The sequence below is a fragment of the Python bivittatus genome, unplaced genomic scaffold (assembly GCF_059951505.1).
Source record: "Python bivittatus isolate LINGU-HERP-01145 unplaced genomic scaffold, Pbiv_v1 ctg000070_np1212, whole genome shotgun sequence".
Taxonomy (NCBI): Eukaryota; Metazoa; Chordata; class Lepidosauria; order Squamata; family Pythonidae; genus Python; species Python bivittatus.
In genome coordinates, this window is record NW_028277034.1 from 5,019,234 (window position 1) to 5,039,660 (window position 20,427).

General features: G+C 39.5%; 1 protein-coding gene across 3 annotated transcripts in view; it reads left to right on the plus strand.

The window, feature by feature from the left end:
* Positions 1–376: 376 nt before the first annotated feature.
* The window catches only part of SLC7A2 (solute carrier family 7 member 2), a 41,734-nt gene continuing 21,683 nt past the window's right edge, over positions 377–20,427 (plus strand). Inside the window, exon 1 of one of the 3 annotated variants that reach the window (XM_007426906.3) lies at positions 377–571. The gene's annotated coding sequence lies outside the window, so the exon portion shown is untranslated. Of the gene's footprint in view, positions 572–11,815; positions 12,142–20,427 lie in introns of those variants that run through there. The other 2 variants (XM_007426904.3, XM_007426905.4) reach the window with 2 other exon arrangements.

Sequence of the window (20,427 nt, forward strand, 5' to 3'; positions counted from 1 at the left end):
CCGAGGAATGTTTAGTACCGTACTACAGATTCAGTGCGTCATCACTGGATTTACTTTCCGTGAATGAGTAGCCTATTAATTCGGGAGGAAGGGCGGGAGAGAGGGCTGGCGGGCGTGTAGGCATGCCAATGAACAGGAAGGGTGCCGACACGAAACTCGCAACTTTTTAGGGCACTCCACGCAACTGAGTCAAACGACCCCTTCCCCGTTCCAGCACAACTTCGGAGGTCGCCCAGTTCCTGCGGGCGGCCAGCTCCGACAGCGCCCGGGGACCCGCCAACCACCACCTCGCCTCGCCTCGCTCCGCCATTGGCTAGAAGGACTGGGCGGACTCTCGCACTCATCCAGCTCTCCGCGGGGAGGGCCGGGCAGAGTGGGACGCGGGGCGGGGCCAAGGCGCCGGCCGGGGACGCGCCAGGGGTCCGGGATCGTCGCGCTCTTTCTTCGGCCCGCTCGCTGTCGAGTGAGCACGAGCGCGGGACAGGCTCCCCTCTCGAAGCCCCGGCTGCGCCGCGCGTCCGCTTGCCACAAGCCCGCCTCTCTCCACCCGCCAGCGCTTCAGACAGCTCGTGTGAGTGGAAGCATCTCTCCGCCCTCCCGCCCCTGATTCCGTTTTTTCCCTCTGCACACACGCGCGCCCAGATTGCTTTCTGCGGGCGCCTCGCCTAGAACTGTCGGGCGGCTGCAGCTGCGGAGCGAGGTTTCGCTCCCCTACGCTTGAAGAGGCTTCCCGCTGGGAGTTGGGGAGGGATAAAAAAGCGGCATTCCGTGGAAAGCCTTCTTCTCTCCATGAGCACGTGGGGAGAGTTTGTTTAGGCTCGGGAGGTGGCCGGGAGGGCTGGGCAGTGGAATGAGGGCGCGCTTGGGAAACGCGGGTGGCGTGGCAGGGAAGCGGGGAGAAGAAGGCGGGCCTCGCTCACGGAAAGGCTGAGAAGTGTGCAGGGGGATAAGTGCCGGGGTATAAATAACCTGCTGGGGTTTCTGAACTTTCTCTCTGCCGCGGGCCTGGATGCCGTCGCGTCTGGTCTTGTGCCAGCAGTACCCGCATGGCAGGCAGATGTTCAGCTGATGCAATTTCCCCCGTCGCTGAATCTTTGCGCCAGGGAAAAACCACCTGTCGAATCTGGGCTCTTAGGTCATTGATTTAAAAGAAAACCGGAAATTCCACCCCAGGAAAGCTGCCTAGCTTAGGATCCCCTGCAAAGATCCCGCTGGTTGCACTTTCTAGTCTGCTGCGCTGTTTAAAAAGCTTATGCTGCGAGGCACCCGTGCTGCAGCCAGATCAGAGGAGCGGTGAAAGCCAGGAGAGAGGCGTGCAAGTCCGGATGAAATGCATAAGATGGAAGGAATGTTAGCAAGGGTGTCCCCCCACCCCTTGTTTACGTTTGCTGAGCCTGATCAGTACTGTGGGTGAGGTGAAGGACAGCTTGGGGTGATTCGGTCCTGTTTTCAGGGTTGAGCTGGATCAGGCTGGTCACAGTGTATATTTATTGTTGAACTTCATGACAGCGTGTGCTGTTTATGCAAGAACCATGTTAGGCATTCATTGGCCTCTCTGATTCAGAATGGAAACTGTCATGTCTCACCTAAGAATGAAATAAACTACCAGGACATTTCACTTTAATCGGAAGCATGAGTTGGAGGAAAGGGAAGCCAGAAATATTCTAAAGAAAGTTCAAAATTGTTGTCATAATGACTCCATCCTGAAAGGTCCTATGAACTATTTTAACTAGCGGTTAGTGATTGTACACATCACTAAGAGGTATATCTGGCCTGGGGAAAGCTCTGTCTTTCTCTGGAATCTCTGTTCCCAGAGCAAGAACAGATAAATCCTTTTTCCTTGTTAGGATTGGGTTTGCTGGAGGAGATGAATTGTCTTCATTCTCCCTCTGAGGTACTGGGTCAGTTGGTCTTTGGGAAGCATAAGGCCACCCAAACCTGTTTTTTCCCCCCCCTTTAACCACAGTCCATCATACAGACTTTAAATAAAGAAACCAATGAACACAAAAGGAACCCTTTTAGGGATCAGAAAATTCCAGTAAACTGGTCTAGGTCTGTTTTGCAATAACCAAATTTGAAAAAGGATGTGAGAGAGGCAGATCAGTGCCGGAAATGACTGTACATTGAACAGCTTGTATTCTTCCTGTAATAAAAATACGTAATCTGTGTTTACCATCACAGCCTATACCACTGATTTTTGCTGTTAAAACAGACTACTTGGAGGATCACGCTTCCTGCTGAAACATAGATCATTTTAACAAGCCTTAGTGGCCTGGTTCATGCATGGTTCATAAAATGTCCTATAAAAAAACAGCGGCAGGCTTCACATACGGTACTCTTTCAAAACCAGTTGAGCAAAGAGTGCAGTGCGTTCAGCATTTTTATGAATGTGGTATGTGTGTGTGTGTATAGATAGATACAGATATAGATATTCCTTGTTCAATAAGAATCAAGCAACATGCACATAACTTACATTCACCTCTTTTGTATGTGTGCATTATTTGTTTTTTTATGAATACTTCAAGTAGAGTCGTGATTACAAGTCACATTGTTTATGTAATTTTGGCCAACCATACTCAGTGGCATTTCAAGTCATAAGGCAATACAATACTCCTTTGTTGAGGCCTGCATTTCTTATGTTTGCATTGCTTGGCCTCTTGGCAAGAAATTGGGAATAAAATCTGAAAGCTGTGCTAAATTTGCTGTAAGTCACCAAACCAAGCAGCTGGTGCGGTTCTCTTGAACACCTTGTTCAAGATGGTTCTCTCTGTTCCAGAGGGCAGGCCTGAGATTGATTTAAGTTGGAGTGTGTGTGTGTAGGGGGCAACACCCTACCAGTAATCTATCAGAATAATATATACAGTTCACCTTCTCTTAAGCTCTCAGAACAGAGAAATACAGATGTTACATTATGTAATGTCTGCATGTAGAAGGTTTTATATGACTTCAACCGCTCTCTTGGGGTGGGGGGTGGGGTTTCTCTATTTTTACACAGTGCATATATTCTGTTTTGTTTTGTTTCAGTTACATGCAGGACAAAACCTGTATTAGACATATATACTGCTCCTAACAATAAGAACAGTATAACATTGGAACCAGTTACTCAGAGAGGTGTTGTGTTCCCCTTCATTGGATATGTTCATATGCAAGCTGGACAGCTATCTTTTAATTTGGCTTCTGGCACTGAGAAAAGGATTGGGTTTGATGGCTTAAATAGACCACTGCATATTTGGTATAGTTTAATATAATTACTGGCCTCAAGGCCTTTCAGAATATATTGTGTTTGCAACTAATTTTGGATGCCACCCCCCCAAAAGCTAAAATATTTGCATTTTTGCCTGTGAATATGTTGCATTAATTTATTTGTTTTGTCCTTCTGAAAGAATAACCACATTAAACCATAATGCCAAAGCATGATTTTGTCTAAATGTGCAAGAACAAAGAAAGCGTACATTTGGGGCTAGGAACATTTTGTTTTTTTTTTTTAAATGAACTTCTTAGTGTCATCTTGGTTGCTTTGATGATTATAATGCAGCATCTTAAAATTAAGAAAAGACTGCTCAGTTCATAATGTAAACAGATCCTTTGGTTCTTTTGAGATTTACCAAAAAATCTCAATCTTGAGATTGAGTTCTATAATCTTGAACAGCTCATATGGTTGGAATCTTTATTTAGATTCAAAACATCATGATATTGAATATGTAATTACAAGTTTTATTTCTCACAAAATAAATTGTAATTTGATTAATTGTTACATATGTGAAAATGTATTTTCCTTTATGAAAGCCCAAATCCACATTATAAAATAGTCTTTAGAGATAACATGGTTTGGTTGTTCACTTGGCTGGTTAAGAACATGATTTCAGTAGGATTTCTAGCACTTTGGTGAATTTTTTTTTTTTTACCCCTTGTGTACTGACAGATGGGGGTTACACTTAGCCCAGTGAGCCAAATTAATGAGCAGAACTTGCATTAAATTACTGTTGATGTTGCACTTTGTGTAGGCACACAAAGATGATACAGAACTAATCTGCTTAAAGTGAATGTTTATACAGTATTTGCTTTCCCCTTTGGCCTGTCAGCCTAATTTTAGATACTGGGGCTGGCTGGGGTAGGTCTGTGGATTGGTAAGAAATCAGGATGTGAAATCAGACATTGGTAATGTTTGCAGTGTTTCTGCTTTACTGAAACCACCAAGGACAGCAGTAATTTCACTACTAGGTTGTTCCATAGTCTCATTGCATAGAACCAAGGATGCTATTTTTTTCTAATGTGTTATATTTATTTTTCACTGGGATAGCCGGAATTAATATTTCAAATCAATCCATCTTCTGTTTCGTATTATAGATTAAACTTTTAGTAGAAAATGTGATATTGAACAGGTGGCTTTTTAAACATTCTTGCTTTGACACCAGCACCTTCCCTGTCTCATAATAACAGATTCCCCCTTCCCCATTGAGAATTATCTCACTTATATATATATATGCTCTGTCTTCCTATAAAGTCATTTTTAGAAATTCTGTATGGTTCCAGTAGCAGTCTACTATCTGCTGTGCTATTTAGGTTCAAAATGACAGATTCATAAGCCCTTTTGGCATGTGTCTTTGGATATTGGCCAGTGTTTTAAATGTGGTTATATTGAACCATAAAACAACTGCATTTTAATTAAATTTTTAGGCTAAAACTAACTTAAAATGAACATGACAATCCACAGTTTGTGTTGTTTTCAATAAAAAGTAATAGTTCCTATCATTTTAAAGGTACAACTTTATTGAAAAATGATTGCATTTTTCTCTTGCTAAATAATAGGGCAGAGTTCCATTTTTAGAGCCACGTTCCAGAATCTGGGTAAGTTGGAAGGAGCTACCGTGATGTAACACGCGATAGTTTGTGTAACTGTCTTTGCTGAGTTCATAGTAGGGTGAGTTGAGCTGACCTTGCACAGTTCTAATAGATTATGATCCACCCCACCCCACTCATTTCCCCTAAAAAGCACAGAGCAGAGGGAGGGACCTGGACTTCATATTGGAGACTGGATCTTGGCATCTAAAAAGATAAAAGCTGTTTGAGTACTATAACAAATGGTGATGTGACAAATGTGGTCAATTTACAAACGTTTAAAGAGCCAATTGTGCAAAAACCATCTGAACCTGAATTGCATAACTGTCCCTTCTTTTTTACATAAACGTGTGTAGCTGTTAAATATTATTAAATCTGTTACCCAAGCAAACTCTGTCAAACAGGAACTTTGAGAAGAGTACAGATAGATTTCATTGCCTATTACTTTTAAAAAAGGCTTAGAAAATAACTCTTTGAAAATTAAATAGTTCACAGTCAATAGCCCCATCTTTCATTGTTCTTTGTCAATAGCTTTATTGCCAGTTTATTGAAGCTTCCCTACTCAACCTAATCTAAATATATCACTTGGGCTTCTGTTATTCCCATGTAAGTCAGGATTTAGGACTTCCATTAGTCTTTGTACGTGTCTATTAACCAGTTCAACAATTTATCTATTAAAATGCTTAATTACAGACTTGTTTTCAAAAATCTTCAGTAGTCTGAATGAAGATGTTTGTAGCAATGCTGCATCTTTCCAATATCCCCATTTACAGAACTCTTTACAGATTTATATATTAGACTGTGGCTTAATTGATTGGGACTCTATCTGCCTTAGACTCCAAATATGTTTGAAAGGACATCACATTGAATTTAGTGGGATTTAATGTATAAACAAACATGTTTAGAATTGATCTGCTAAATAATAATAACCACATAAATTTAATAATAAATAATAGACCATCAAGAAATATTTGAGGTTATATTTTTTACACATAGGAAATACTTGCAAATGAAATGTGATGGTGATTTTTATTTTCTGTTGCTATTTAGATACTTAAAATTTGATTGTCATAATCATGTTAAAGACTTGGTTCACATTATGCTGAATCATAATACAGTTAGCATGCTGTATGATCTCAAACAGTGTGATTTCTAAACCACAGTTTATCACATAGTATATTGTGTGAAACCAATCAATTATACTATTAACAATAAGCTAGTTAATCAAACTAATGTATGTATCAAGTCAGCATCTGTTTCAGATTAAAGATAATGATGATAAAATAGGAAATTTGTGTCACTGATTTTAATAGCCTCCTTTGCAACTTGAGGATTTTCCCAACACATCTCATTCCTCATGATCCCCCCTCATAGAATAGCAAAAAATCTGGAAAGTTTGATAAACAGATTGCATGACATGATCTTTAAACTTTCCTCTAATGTTACTCTACAAAATTTGTATGTTGCTCATTAATGTTTGGATGTAAGATAGATCTTGATGTATTTCTAAAATAATTCTTTGCTGAATTTTATCAATATTTTCCTTAGGTCATCTAGTACTAACTTTTGTGACATGCTGGATTTTGTCACAAAACATCCTTACAATATTGACTTTTGAGAATTACCATCTGTTCTTTTACTGAACAAGCTTATGCAATAATGAACATGTTATATTTTTAGATTCTTCTATACCTATGCCTCTAGGTGTGTTTAAATGCTATAAATATAAGCAATAGTTATACTAAATATGAACACACACACACACACACACACACACATTGTTTGAGCATCCTCAAGGCACTAACCACCCCCAGTGTTGGGAGCCCCCATTGGATCCCCAAGCTAGTCAGCAGAGCCAGGTTTTAATGCTCTTCCAGAAGGCCAAAAGAGTGGGGACCAATCTCACTTCAGGGGGCAAGATATTCCACAGGGTGGGGGCAACAGCAGAAAAGGCTCTCCTCCTAGACCCCACCAGCCAAAATTCTTTAGCTGATGGGGTCCATAATATGTCCTTCCTGCTGGACCTAGTGGGATGGGCCAATGTAACTGGGACAAGGTGGTTCCTCAGATAACCTGGGCCCATGCCGTGAAGGCTCTAAAGGTCATAACCATCACCTTGAACAGGACCCGGAAGCAAACCGGCACCCAATGCAGCTCACACAGCAGAGGTGTTATATGCACAGCTCTAGGGGCACCCAAAACTGCCTGTGCCGCCACATCCTCTACCAGCTGTAGCTTCCAAATACTTTTCAAGGGTAGTCCCATGTAGAGTGCATTGCAGTAGTCTATGTGGGAGATGACCAGGGCATGAGTGACTTAGAGAAGGGCTTCCCGATCCAGGAAGGGGCACAGCTGGTGCACAACACGAAGTTGAGCAAAGGCCCTCCTAGCCACAGCTGCCACCTGCTATTCGAGCAGGAGTTGTGAGTCCAGGAGGACCCCCAGATTGCACACTGGGTCTGTCTGGGGTAGTGCAGCCCCATCCAGAACCAAAGATGATAAAACCTCAGATACAGAAGAGCCCCGAACCCACAGCTGCTCCGTCTTACCAGGGTCCAGTTGAAGCCTGTTGTTCCCCATCCAGGCCCCCACAGCCTCCAGGCCCCGCGAAGGAACAGCCACATCCATACAATATATATAATGTTATATTAAATATGAATCTTCTGGATCACGGTTATTTAAAAATTAGATAAATCGAAATTTAAGGATATTTTGAAAAGCAAGTTATTAATTAAAATTCCAGAGTGTCAGATCTGTGTACTTTTATATGGCAAAGAACACAGTTAAATATATTACTTAATATTTAAGTAAGATTTATTATTCAAGTAATACTTATTATGTAATACAGTTTTGTTGAATTGAAATTACATTACTATATTCATGAAAAATGGCAGTCATGTGTGAATAGGAAAAACAATCACATGTTTAGGCTCTGTGCCATCCAGGACCACAAATTTGGTATCTTAGTTGGAATACAGTAATACATGAGAGTCCACTAGGACAGAGAAAGAAACATCAGGCAAAGAAAGAAAGTTTCAAGTTTTTTTTATTAGTAGTAGTTATGCTTGATGACTGATCTTTAGTGAACATGCTTAGAAATGCACAGACTTGAGATCTGAAGCTCACTGGTTCAATGGGAGATTGCTATGATTAACTTTTGCAGAAACATGCACTCTTGATGCTTCACTATGAAATTATCACCGTTCATATCATGCAAAGTGCAGCTCCTTTTCTATCAAACTGACGCTGTGTAAGACCTTGTATCAAATCTGTGTTTCATAGTCCGAATATAGCTGGCACCCTCCACCTGTACCTGGCAACCCCCAGAAGACGGGAGAAGAGGAAGACTAGCTAAGTAGTCCATTTGTCAGAATGTGCTCTTGCTCCTGTGCTTGGCATACTTCATTTAAGCCTCTCAGGTTCCCTGTGATGCAGTTATTTTACAGAACGTTAGCCTCTGACATTAAAAAGCATACATCCAGTCCATTCCTGCACATGTAATATGTAATAGTCATTTCAAGATAATATAAATTATCCTTGGAAGTAAAAGAAACATTTATTTATAACTTAGGCAACTAAAGCCAGAGAGTTCCATTTTCAAGATGCATTCTTTACTTTAAATAGCACTTAATATATCAGTAACATATGTGAAATATTTTTCCCTACCAGCCTAAAAGCAATTACTTGAATGTTCGGCTTCCTATACAAAGTTGTGAAATAGAAGTTGGGGTTCTCACTCATTTCAACTGTTACGTGCAGGTACAATTATATGGGTATACATTTTAAACACCGCACCTTGTGAAACACACTGGGAACTCGATCAGAGGTTTTCAAGCTGACCACATAGTGCCTGCGTCAAACGACCTTCTGCTAACCTGAGCATGTGTTGCAACTTTCTCCGCTGACTGAAATAACCATGGGGCAAGGCAAAGTACAGGATGCCTGCCTGGGGCTGAAAGAAGGCTACATGCATTGCATTCAATGCATAGAGAAAATGTTAGATTTGAGATCTTCCCATTACGTGGTAAAGATGCTAAGCATTTCATGAACCACATGCTATAGAAACAAATGATACTGTACCTCCAAAAGTGGCTGAAAAATAATGCTTACTTTGAACATCCTGTTTAAAAAAGATAGTAAGAAGTACTAAGGGAATCAGGATTTGAGCATAAACAAAGCCTGTAGAAGATTCTGTTCCCCATTCTACATCATGATTCTTTTAACAGCATACTCATCACATTATTACTACTACTACTACTACTACTACTACTATTTTTGGCTGCAAAAAAATAGTCTTGAGCGCAGGGGTGTGTGTGTCAAAAAACCCTCTTCTACATATGGCATCTAGAGGAAGCATAAGCTTTCACTTCTGTTTTAAGCTAGTCACAAGACTAGGTAAGGTCACCCACCCATCCATGGTTATCATTATGATTTGTTGAACAAGTCCTGGTGGCTTAGTTCACATATCATCCTAAACTGCAAGCCACCAGAATAAACAGAATAATCGTGTGGGGGTTATTTTATTGCAAGGATCAGCAGCATAAGGCCTACCAGGTTCCTGAAATGTATGTCTGATTCTTCCACTAGACACTGTAGCAGAAGGCATCTGGAATAAGCTGATATATGGTACATAAGTACAACTTGACCTCCTGAACAAATCACTAAAAGTTCCAAAAATACCATTTGAACAACAGCTAGTATACAGGAAAAATGGTGGTCCTTATATGATTATTTTCTTTTTTAAAAAATCACTCTATTGATTAGATTTTGCTGCCAGATATTCCATGTGAGATCACCATCATGTTTTTTTCAAATTAGATTGATTTTTTTAAAATGTATCAAAATGGTGGAATGATGAGAATGTGAGTTCTGTGCCAAGATTCTAATGGCAGTATATAAGATGTAATGTTCAGATATTTTTAATTATCTACAAATGACTTACTAGATCATGCTGTCTGCCCCCTTCTTTTTTTTCTGACTTGCCTCTTTCTGTCAGTGGAATAATTAAAAAAAAAAAAGACTGCTCTTTTCTAAAGGAGACAGAGATAACCTTGGAGAAGTTATGCGGAGACTGTCAGTGAAACATGGGTGGCCTGGTTTGGTTAGCAAGCCCTGGAAGCTGGAAGAATTAAGCATGAAGAATGTGGCATACGTCATTATTAGGTCAATATCCTAAAGAAGTATAGCTGTCAATTCAAAACACAGTCTGAATCATATAACTGATGTCTACCAATCACTGTTTTCTTTGCAATATTATTACTATTACTATTATTATTATAAATTATTATTATTTCTTCATGTTGGAATACAGTTGATTGGTAACACTTCACCTAAAATGGAGCTGACATGGGTACCTTTGAAGGAAAAAATATATTTTACTTGAATCAATAAATGCTATGAGATAACATAAATGAAATTTATGTCACCTTGTTTCTTGCTATTACCACAAATCTTCGGCACATTTGAGATCTTGCCTAGATTTTAATGGTTTCTCTATCACCTGTGGTCGGAAGGAATGCTTTCTTTACTGTATCCAAATCCAGCATATTTACAATAATCAACATTCCAACAAATCAATTTAAAATCTTGTTTTCTTAGCTTCTTGTATAGTGCTGAGGTTCTGTAATTACCTGTCAAACTGTGATCAAAGAGAACCTAAGACACTGGGAATAAAACAAAGCTGCTGACCGCAAAAAATGCTGTTATGATAACCCATGGGAAAAAAGAAGAATTAAGGAACTGGTCGGTAGTTTACCCAACAACTATACAGATAAAATGGTCAGGTAATTCACCAGCTTATCTGTATCAGGTCTCAGGATAACATCCACAAATGCAGGTACAAATAGTACAATGGAAATGCAATAAAAGCACAGTTAGTTCCTTAAATTTGCATGAAGCAGAAGTGATCTGTCACTGACTTTATCCTATTGTTTACTGCAATGTCAATAAACAATACTGTGAAAACACATTTCAGAAGCTTTTTAAATTTCATGCTGACCATGTAATTTTAGATATAGATGTAGTATTTGTTGGATGGACGGATGGACAGACAGACAGACAGATATTCCCAGAAGTTTTGCAAGAATATCTTTTCGTTATAAAAATGCCACTCTGTAGAAAATCATCACAGTGTAGACTATTATTTTCAACTACTGAATATTCCTAGAGAATATTATCCTCAGGCAAGAAGGTGAGGCTGCAAAATGATTGCCCGTGTTGCTTTTAAAGTTAAAACTTTTAAAGTACAGGCTACTGTTCTTTATGTTTGTTGGGAAAGATCACAGAGCTGTGACTGTTTGTTTCTGGCTGGCACATTCTTGTACAAAATATTTGGATTTTGCAGCTGATCTCATCCTGAAGTCCTAAGATTGGCTTCATTATGGGCAGAAAGGGTAAATTTAGCAGCTTACTAACTATTTTGCCATCTGAACTTGGTGAAATTTGTCACCACAAGTCCTCTTACTGGGATAATCTGGGTTCAGTTTCCTGGAATGAAAATGCATCTACTTCCCCCCCCCCCAACATCTTGGTTGACTAAATCAAAATTATATACAAACAGTGAAGGCAACAGAACCAACTTGGGGGTTGAGGGAGGGAATTACTATATATGGGCGCCAAAGTGTTATTCTGTTCTCGGGGTAGCAGTTTCTAATTTTTTTTTACTCCCTCTTCCTTGCATCACTCAGACCACAAGTTTTCCATTATGGTTTAAGTCAGGGTGAGCTTACTTGAACTTTCAGTTTCCTGAGCTTCTCCCTCCTTATTGTTACACATTTTGCCATAGGTAACATGTTTTTTGTTTTTCTTCCAAGTGGGTTTATTGAACTTTGACTACAAGGGTTTATTTAATGTCTGTGCCTTTAAATAGTAGTTCCTCCTCCAGCCTGATTTTAAAAAAACGTGGTGTGAGGTGGAGCTGAGTATGACACTGCCAAGAAAATTATAAGTAGTGGCCTCAGTTTGGGAACATCTGGAGCTTGGAGGATGATATAGTAGTGGTCTCTGTAGCTGATTTACATATCTTGAAAGCCAGAATAAATCACTGGTTTCTACAGTTTTGTAGCTTCTAGAGACTTCGGTCAGTGGAATAAATACTTTTTTTTCCCCCTGTAGAGGCAAAACTGCTGCCTAATGAAATAATTTTCTGAGATTGCCTTTAAGTTGGCAGTACCTCCTATCAGTTACGCTGTTGTGACTTATTTTTGAAAACATAGCCAAGGAAAAGGAAACAGCTTACAAGGTACCTTTTTCTTGCCCTGTTTATGACCAAAGAGAATTTGAAAGTGCAATTCGAAAAAATTGGTGAGTTTTATATTTATAATTTTGTTTGCTGTGTATCACAAAATGGGGGCTCCATTGGAAGTGGAACATAACAAATGATCTTGATTGCTGGAGGGTTTTTTTTTTTTTTAAATAAAAGAGGGAAACAAATGCTGTTTGTTCTGTGATCTGTACTAATTGTTCAAGTGGCGGTGTTGTATATAGGATGACATGATTACTATCAAATGCTGTTCCTTCACAGTTGACTTTCAGTATATCAAATTGAGTTTTTCTGTACCACATGATTACCACCTTATCTCTTTCTGAAATCAGTAGCATATTCACTGATTTTCACAATGGTACATTATAAGTCAGTGCTATTTTTAATGTTGCCCTCATTTATAAGAACTTTGGGCATTGGGTATGTCTTTCATTCAGGAGTTTTGAGTTTTTTTCTGCTTTGTTTAAATCTGAAGCAGGAGTCGTATCCTGAGAATGACTTAACTTTCACTGATTTCAGTGGAGCTTGCTTGTACAGTACATTGTGATATGTTTAACTGCTGTAGACATTTTAGCAGTACTAGACATTACATTGTGTTTGATTAATCATTTTCATTTCTGTAATGGCATGTCTTTATTGTTGCATGAGATACAAAAATGTTTTTGAAATATAATGGTTCTGGTACCATATTTTAAAATACAGTTTGAGATAGTAGGGGGTATAATGGATTTGACAAATCACAGTAATATTCTTTGTTCAGATAGTCCTTTTTGGGAAGGGACAGAGAAAAAGAAAAGCTTTGCTGCATGTATTTGTGGCAGAGGAAGAAAGCAACATATAACACTGTTAGGAATTTCTTTTCCTTGAGAGAAGTTGTAAGCCAAGATGAAGCAAGTGATATGGCTCATAGAAAAAAGCTTAAGTATCCCACTGGCCAATTAAGGAAACTATGCAGCATGGAGATCTTTCTTAAAGTGAGTCTGAACATCCTAGAAGCCTCTTACATGCAGAGTTTTGAAGTCATGAAGATCCTTCTTGGAGAATTACAAGCAGTTGTACAGCTTCAAAACTTTTGTTTGAAAAGTAATAAGTTGAGGCGAGATGAACAAGTTCATGAAATAGATTATCATCCTTTCACGAGACTAGATTATAAGATAGTGGAGGCAGGTTTAATAATTAAGGAGCTTTATCTTTCTATAATGGTGCAAAAGAGATAGGAAAGATGGGGGAAAAATCCTGTAAGAGTAGGGAGTAGAAGAGAAAAGCTAAAGATATGCATATCAGAAATAGATTAGCTGAAGCTATGAGAGAGAGGGAGAAGTTGGAATTTTTCCTCTTGTGTAACTCTACAAAGAGTATATACAGAGGTGGGAAATGTGTGGCCTGAGGCTACATGTAGTTCCTGATTACCTGTGTGGCACCCTACATTGTCCTATAATTGCCATTGCTGAAATTGGGGACACAAATCCTCACCACATTTAGGGAGGAACCAGATTGAAATTCTAGTGTATGTCCTACAATAAGGTTAACGCAGCTTTTAAAAAAGTAAGAAACCTACAAAAGCTCCCCAATCCCAAGCTAAGGGGATAAAAAAAATAGCTCCATTGAGTTTTCATCATTGCCCTTCTACTGTGACCCCTGGACTCCCAAACATGTGAAATCACCAGGAGGCTGGAGACCATTGCTTTAATGGATGGGACCAGGCTTCTAAACTTCAACAGTAAATGCTATAGCAAGAATAATGTCAGAGCCCCATGAATTATTGGGAGAGATTGACTTGGAAACATAAGTGACTAGGAAGATAAATGAAAAGAAGGATTGCTGACAGCTGATCTGAGTGGTTCAGTGCTTCTGATGTAGCCCAGTATGAATGTGAAGACACCCTTGAGCCAACCTGGAATGATACAGAAGTGGTGTACCATTGACTTCTTGATGGATTTTTTTTTTAACTTCCCAGTCTAGTCTACAACTCTGGAAGTATGGATGGACTCCGATCCATGTACTAACCAGTCCAATCTTGCTTAGTTTCTTTGTTGGACAAGATCAGCTAGAGACTTCTACCTGCTAAGACCATCATAAGTATTTATCAACATTTCTGGTCAAAGTATGGGATATTAGGCTGACTCTGATCCGTGATGTATTTCAATCTATCCCACAGCCTCTCTTCAACCTTGTAGTTCTCAGCAGGCTGCAGTCTATTTCTTCTTTGACATCCGCTGCATTTTTATGTTGATCTGGGAGAAAAAGATGCTGCCTCACTTACAAGCATAGAAGAATTCTGTATATACGTTAGTGCATGTGTGAATGGATTATTTGTATTGCCAAAAAGCCTACATGAATGTGTCCATGTAATCATCAGGAATCAATCTTGAGTGAAGGGACTCTTTACCCTTGTGGCAGTACAATGAGGTAGGGAGCGTAAAATAGCGATTGAGGAGTCTGTTTGTATATATTCTCTGCTAATAATATGTTTTTGAACAAAGAAATATTACAAAAGAAACCACTGTTTTTCAAAGGTCTGCTACCACAGTGTGTGACAGATTTTACACAATATAGCAGGTATGATTTTGCTAAAATGGGTAAAATTATCTCACCCACACCTTTAAAGAAAAAACAGTGTCTAAGGGGGCTGTCATAGAAAAGAAGGTGGATGAATTCTCTTCCTTTATAATTTAACCAGTATTGCCAGACCATGAATCTGCCTCCTAGAAAAGTCAGTATGAATGTATACATCACTCTGAAAAAATATGTACACAAGGAAACAGACTCATGGGGTTGGAAGGGATCTTGGACTCCTGATCCAGCCCCCTGCCCAGGGCAGGAATCTTCAGACCATATCCAGCCTTAGCTTGAAAACCTCCAATGATGGAGCCCCCCACAACTTCAGGAGTCTGGCTCTTCCACTGCTTCATGGGCTTTCATAGTCAAGAAAATCTTCTAAATTGAGTTTAGCTTTCTCTTTAAAAAGCTTCCATTCACTGGTTCTTGTCCTAATCTCAGGAGCAATGGAAGATAAATCCAAGATAAATCTACATCCTCTTCCCTGTGAAGATACTTCAAGTGTTTGAAGACTGCTATTATGTCATGTCTCTCCTTAACCTTTCCACCTTTGTGCTAAACATACCCAGTTCTTCTAATTCTCCTTCATAGGACTTAGCCTCCCGCATCCTCACCATTTTTGTTGATCCTCTCTATACTCTTTACAGTTCCTCAGCATCCTTGTATTGTGACAATCAGAAGTGGACATATTAGGAACAGTCTGACCAGTGCTGCTTAAAGCAGAACTACAATTTCCCATGGATTTTGATGCAGTGCTGCTGCTGATTCAGCCCAAGACTGTGATCTTGAGTTATGAAAAAAAAAAAATACACTGTGTATTGATTAATTCATCAAGCATTTTCTTATTCTAAAGGTAGTAGACACAGCATGCATGCTATTCTTGGAGAGTTTTTTCAAAGGATTCATTTATACTGCTTTCTTAGCTGTTAAATTTCAGAATTCTGATTTAACTAATTTAAAAGCTATATGCTATTCATTGGTTTCAAACCACTATGATTTGTGTGGAGGGTGCTGTAGCTCACAGAAATGTTTAGAATTTTTTTTTTCTGAGCCAACTTGTACTCAAAAAGCTGATCACTGGCTTAAAAATTTTAAGAAAACTGTGCATATATTATAACTGGAGTTACATAACTATGCAGAATTATAATAAGTTGCAAATAATAGGAAACTAGAGCAAGGTGACCTTGTGTATTTATTCTCATGATTGATATGATTTGGTGTAGTCTTATCTCCAAGTCTGAAACCATTCCAGATTTTATTGGAACTGCAAGTTCCAATTTAACTAAAGGTTATCTGCTTGCAAAAGGCTGATGTTGCTGCTAGAAATTGTTCTCTTTGATCACACAAACATTCATTTGCCTCTCTGTACAACATGTGATAATTCTTGTACCTTTTGAATCTCTTGATGCATTGTTAATCACTCATGAGCGGAAGTGGTTTAGTTTTTGGAGTTGTGTGAAGCATTTTAAAGATGCACTTTACAAATGTGATTTGCCAGGCATCTCTCATTGAACCATTACAGCAAGTCTTGGAAGGATCACACAGCCACTTCAGAGGCCTCCTGCACTTGCATGCATGTACAGACCTCTCCATTGCAGTCCCAAGGGAAGTGTTTATGCTCAGAGAAGTGGGGAAAGCTTTCAGAGCAGTAGGAACCTTCTAAGGAAGTGACTGCCTTAACACTTCAAGGAAAACCTTTTTCCACATGCTGACGTACTTCGCAGATCACCTTTGCAAACTCTTTTGTCTTCCCTCTTTTACTATGCTTGTTAAGGTTGCTTTCCTGCAGTGAAGAATTATCCTATTAGTACTACCCATTCTTTATCATCTTCAGTTTATCTAGAAATTGCTTGGAGCGATTTTCCATCTAGCCCTGTAGAAAGAAAAGTAAAAGATAACCTGGAATAGTAAATAACATTCTGGAGGTTACTCCTGGAATCAGGAAAGACAAAGGAATTTTTTTTTACGGAATGCTTAATTAAACTTTGGAATTCACTACAAGATGTGCTGGCCACCAGCTTGGCTGGCTTCAAAAAAGGATTGGAGCGATTCATGGAAGTTACAGGGATCAGTGGCCATTAGCCTTGATGGCAGTGTGACTGGCTCTGAAGGCCATCTCCCGGGAGACTAGTGGGCTTCCTTGTGCAGTTGGTTGGCCTCTGTGAGAACAGGCTGCTAGACTGGATGGGCCAGGGGTCCAATCCAGCAGGGCCCTGCTTATGCTTATGTTCTTACCATTGCAGTTCTGTAAATAAGCAGATCCCTCCTCATGACTACCGTTTTGTGAGAGTGCTTGTGACATTGCATAAAAATTCTTCTCAGTTGCCCCAATCAGTTGCCTTCCCAGTCCTTATCAACATTGTTGTACTGCAAACATGTTTAAAAGTGAGAGTTTGCAGAATTTCGGAGTTGTTGAGAATCAAGTGGCATATAGGTTTAATCAATTATTACTATTATTAAATATATACTTGTCTATAAAAATTGTGCATGAGCTGCACTTACTCCTAGTAGATTTCTGGTTTCAGTTCAAGGTCTGGTTCTTAGCTTTAAAACTGTACATGACGCAAGGCCAGGTTACTGTAGGACTGCCAGCCTCCAGTGGTGTCTGCTCAACCCACCAGGTCTGGCAGGGTAAGCATGTTCTGGATCACTTCTCTGAAACAGTGTCATCTAATGTGACCCAGGAGGGTGCCTTCTCTGTCACAACACCTGCCCTTTGGAACAGCCTTAAGATCTGGATAGTCCTAACCCTGTTGGCCATCTGGAATGCCTTGAAGACCTGACTTTTCCCTCAGGCTCTGGGGCCGGGATATTAGTGAAGCCTGGTATGTATGTTTTGTTGGGTGCTGTGAGACAGTTTCATGAGGAGCCTCAGTTATTTTGAATTATGTATTGCCTTATTGCTTTTATATTATGTTATTTTATGCACATACTTGTTAGCTGCCCAGAGTTATTTGGTTAAGATGGGCAGACATATAAATAAATAGGAATGAACAGAGTCGGGATTTCAGCTTGACAGTGAATTTCTGTACATACCTACTTAATTAAATCCAGTTGTGTTCAAAGAAATTATCCAAGATTGCCCTGTAAGATCACATGCATTAAGCAACTACCTTCAGTTAGAGTCTATAAGGATTAATTCCAGGTATGTTTGTTAACTACCTGGATTCCTAGAAATGACAGTAGTTCTAATTAAACTATGTTTTGGTATTTATTTAATGCATAATGTATATAATATCTTCCTGCAGAAACTGTACTCAAGGCAACCCAGATCAGTAAATGTATTAAAATAGAAGACACCTAAAATAATATAGAAGAGTCTGTATTGAATGGAAAACATGCTGGAATGAAATGCTGCATTGGAAGCATGCTGGGATAAAAATGTGAACGTAATTATCCAAGGATTTAATCTTAATGGAGGGGCAAAAACAACAGATGCTATTTTGCTACTCCCAAGATAAACATGACTGCAGTGGAACATTTTGATTGTGTGTGTGAGTGCAGTGGTGAGTTTGCCTTGTGACTTGCAGTCATTTAACAACTTTGTGCACTGGAAAGACTGTTTACTTTGTACTGCTTAAAAGTAAATACCTAGTTAATAGATCATTTGCTTTGGAAAAATTCAGAACTATTTGGGGGGAAACCTTGTATGGAATTGCTCTGGAAGGCACCAGATCTTACACCAGTTACCTGGGAGTAAACCCACTGAGGTTAGTGGGATTTACCTCTGAGTAGAATGCGTAAGTTAGAGTAAAGTCAAGTGATTTTCCAATACTTGCTCGGCACTGTTGACCCGGGTTTTAGTCTTCTGAATTTATGGCATTCAGATGAAGTTTCTGGGACCCTATAATGTGATTCTACCTTCCTGAAAGCCCTACTGGTTTCTTGTGACCTAGATCTGTATAAATGGCAGTTGTACAATAAGTTCTCATTCAAACTTCCCCTTCTAGCTCATGCGATTGATTTTTTTTTCCTAAAAAGAGAAATGGTTGAAGCAGTAGGTTGGGGAAAAAACTGTCAAATAAAGTTATTCTGGCCATGAAGGTTTGGATTAGTGGTGAGGAGAGAAGAAATTTTCTGGGTTATCTGCGTTAGGGATAAGCAGGGTCTGTTTAGTATTGTATGGGAGACCATTAGAAAATGCCAGGTTATAGGTTAGAAATTGGAAAAACATTCTGGAAGAAGACAGTGGCAAACTACTCCTGTATTATTACCAAGCAAATTACATGGACATGTCCATGCATCAGTCAGAAGTCAAGCTCATCTTGGAGTATTTACTGTTATATGCTACAATAAAACCTTCCCCTGACCTGATGACCTTCAGATGAGTTGACTTCAGTTCTCATATTCTCAATTAGTATGGCTGTTGGCTGCTATATTCCTTTGCACGGTTCTTAGTACAAAAACAGGAAGAGGCCCTTCCTCTATTTCATCCTTATTGTGCATTCGCTGTTCATGCAGATGGTAGATGTATGGTCATTGCAATTCTATGTTCAAATCTATGGATCCCCAGTTCATCATGCAATTTGTAATGATGTCTTAAGGATTTCTGCCAGTGCTAAAAGCATAGTCTCAAATCTATGGATCCCCAGTTCATCATGCAATTTGTAATGATGTCTTAAGGATTTCTGCCAAAAAAATGGCATAAAAGCATAGTCTCACTGACAATTGGAGGAAGCACCTTGCTGATTTTGTTTGATCTGGAAATTGCTAACCCATGTTAACCTGGTTGGTACTTGAATGGAAGGCCACCAGGAATAGCCTCATTTGGGAAGTGAGAAAAAAAAAAAAATCCCAGGAAGCAGTGGTGGGAAACCACTTCAGCTTGGCTTCCAAGAAAACCACTTGATGTGTCCATGAAATCTTCAGGAACTGAGCTTGACTCAAAGGAAACTTTATCTCACTCTGTAACAACTTTTCTCAACCTAGCATCCTCCATATGTCTTGGAACTGCAACTATAATTGGCTGAAACATCTGTGTTATGTGTGAGAACTTAATTGTTCTGTTCCATTAAAACAACAGGGGTGGTATCGTGGTATCTTTCTTTAGCATGGGAAGTTAAGAACTTTCTCTCTCCACTAACCTGAACTTTACTGCTTTTCTCCAAGTCTTTTGCTCTGATTCAGGCATACCTCCTCAGAAATGAGAGCAGGATCTGATGGCCCACAGTGGAGTAATCTTTAGGATGCTAAAAACTGATTAATGGCTAGAAAAAGTGTCACTTTTTAACGTATCTTTTCTTGACCACATATAAAGGAATACATACCTGCCACTTTTACTTGTAGCTTGGCTTCAACTGGCTGAAAGGCCAGATTTATTCCCAAAATATTTTGGGTGGCCTCACAAAGTCATTGTCTCTCCAGAACATTGCCTCCATGGACAACAGTGTTCAGTGACAATGGAAGAATCTCAATTGCCTCTATTAACAGATCTTGTCCTCCACAACAAAACCCAGTGTCTCTTTCTTGGTGACTCCGTATAGCCATGGAGTATATGGCTTAGCTTCTTTGCTCTGCAGATAACCCTTGGCTGTATGTTTTAGAAGCAAAATAGGCGTTTCAACGGACTGGATGGGAAGACCTCATCCAGCCTGTGGGCCAGAAGATCCCCAATTCTGAATTAGCAATAGGTAAAATATATTTATTAGATTTATACCTGCACTATAAAAATGCCAGTTATCCAAATCCATAGTAAAAAGAGCAGCTCCTCAAATTTTAAAGGGATATCAAATTAATATTGGGTAAGAGCAAGCAGAATTGGCTCCTGA